General features: G+C 45.4%; 1 non-coding gene across 1 annotated transcript; it reads left to right on the top strand.

Annotated features, from left to right (window-relative positions):
• Nucleotides 1-1,183: 1,183 nt before the first annotated feature.
• On the top strand, nucleotides 1,184-1,258 carry Trnas-cga (transfer RNA serine (anticodon CGA)). Its single transcript has one exon. It is a non-coding gene; the product is annotated as a tRNA-Ser (tRNA).
• The last annotated feature ends 610 nt before the right edge of the window (nucleotides 1,259-1,868 follow it).

Raw genomic sequence — 1,868 nt, 5'->3', positions numbered from 1 at the left:
CCACTTCGAAATGAGCCCCAATGACAAGCGGAGACGTGTCTGGAGATGTCCCCGGATAGCGGTGGGATACCAACCTGACTGTCGACCACCGCACAGGCCAACAACCACAGTGATGGTCCGGAGTATCATTTTCATAGCATGACCCCTCTGGCCGCCGGCCCATTTTGTTGTCCTTAATGGTAAGCTGTACTGGACTTACAATTTAGCAAGATAATGCCCACCCGCACATGGCTAGAATTTCCACTGCTTTTTCTTCATGCTTGTCATCCGTACCTTGGGAGCAAGGTCACCGGATCTCACCCCAAATGAGAATGTTTGAATCATTATGAGCAGTGCTCTCCAGCCAGCTCGAGATTTAGAAGATCTAATGCGCCAATTGGACAGAATCTGGCACGACATCCTCAGGAGAACATCCAACAATTATATCAGTGCCAAGCCAAGTAATCGCCTGCGTAAGGGGCAGAGGTGGAGCAACCCGTTATTGACTTAATTTGTGATGCTCTTGAATAAGAGATTTTTTTTTTTTAAATCTCTGCTTGTCTGCATATGTACGTCACTCTACCGATTTCCGTCCTATTCGAATAGTTCTTTCTACGCTCTTGGAATCTTGAAACAGTGAACTAAACAATGGTACAGAACGCCTCTCTTGCAGCGCCTGGCGCTGGAGTTAGCTGAGATTAGGCATGACGCTTCCGTGCTTACGAGGTGCGACAATAAAGTAATGAGACTGATATGAAAAAAAAAATGTTGCTTACCGTTTTAGTCAGGTTTAGTGTTGTCCCCTGCAAAGTAGTTCCCTTCTGATTGCACACACTTTTTCCAGCGCTTCTGCCATTGATGGTAAAATTTATGGAACTCAACTTCTGTAATATCCTCCAATACCCTCGTCACAGCGTTTTGGAAATGTTGTGTTGTTTGAAAATGGTATCCTTCAATGAGATTTTCACTATGCAGCGGAGTGTGCGCTGATATGAAACTTCCTGGCAGATTATAACTGTGTGCCGGACCGAGACTCGAACTCGGGACCTTTGCCTTTCGCGGGCAAGTGCTCTACCAACTGAGCTACCCAAGCACGACTCACGCCCCGTCCTCACAGCTTTACTCCTGCCAGTATCTCGTCTCCTACCTTCCAAACTTTACAGATACTGGCAGGAGTAAAGCTGTGAGGACGGGGCTTGAGTCGTGCTTGGATAGCTCAGTTGGTAGAGCACTTGCCCGCGAAAGGCAAAGGTCCCGAGTTCGAGTCTCGGTCCGGCACACAGTTTTAGTCTGCCAGGAAGTTTCATGGTATCCCTCGATCGCCGTTTTGACTCTTGGAAATAGAAAAAAGTTGCACGGAGCGATATCTGGTGAATAAGGTGGCTGTGGTAGTATTGAAGTTTGTTTTGAGGTTAAAAATTGCTGTACTCACAGAGCAGTATGGGATGGCGCATTACCGTGATGCAGAATCCAATTATCAGCAATGTTGGCACGGACACGAAGAACTCTTTTACGAGGAGTTTCTAAAATTTCTTTGTAGTAATATTGGTTAACTGTTTGTCCAGGAGGCACCCACTCTTTATGAACAATTCCCTTGGAATCAAAGAAGCACACAAGCATGCATTTCACTTTTGACTTTGACATGCGAGCTTTTTTTGTGTGATCCCTTTGAGCACCATTACTAACTTTGGCGTTTTGTCTCTGGATCGTACTGAAAAAACCAGTAAAACACTGCTCAACAATTCTGGATTGATTTCCGTTTGCTCTAACAGATCGGCTGCCACATTTTTCGTGTTTCTCGCTTTTGTGGTGTGTGATTTTTGGGGACCATTTGTGCACAAATCTTTCTCATACCAAGATCTTCAGTTATTACTAGACGAAACGTTTCT

This window comes from Schistocerca serialis, chromosome 2, assembly GCF_023864345.2.
Source record: "Schistocerca serialis cubense isolate TAMUIC-IGC-003099 chromosome 2, iqSchSeri2.2, whole genome shotgun sequence".
Lineage (NCBI taxonomy): Eukaryota > Metazoa > Arthropoda > Insecta > Orthoptera > Acrididae > Schistocerca > Schistocerca serialis.
This window is presented reverse-complemented; position numbering and strand designations above follow the sequence as displayed.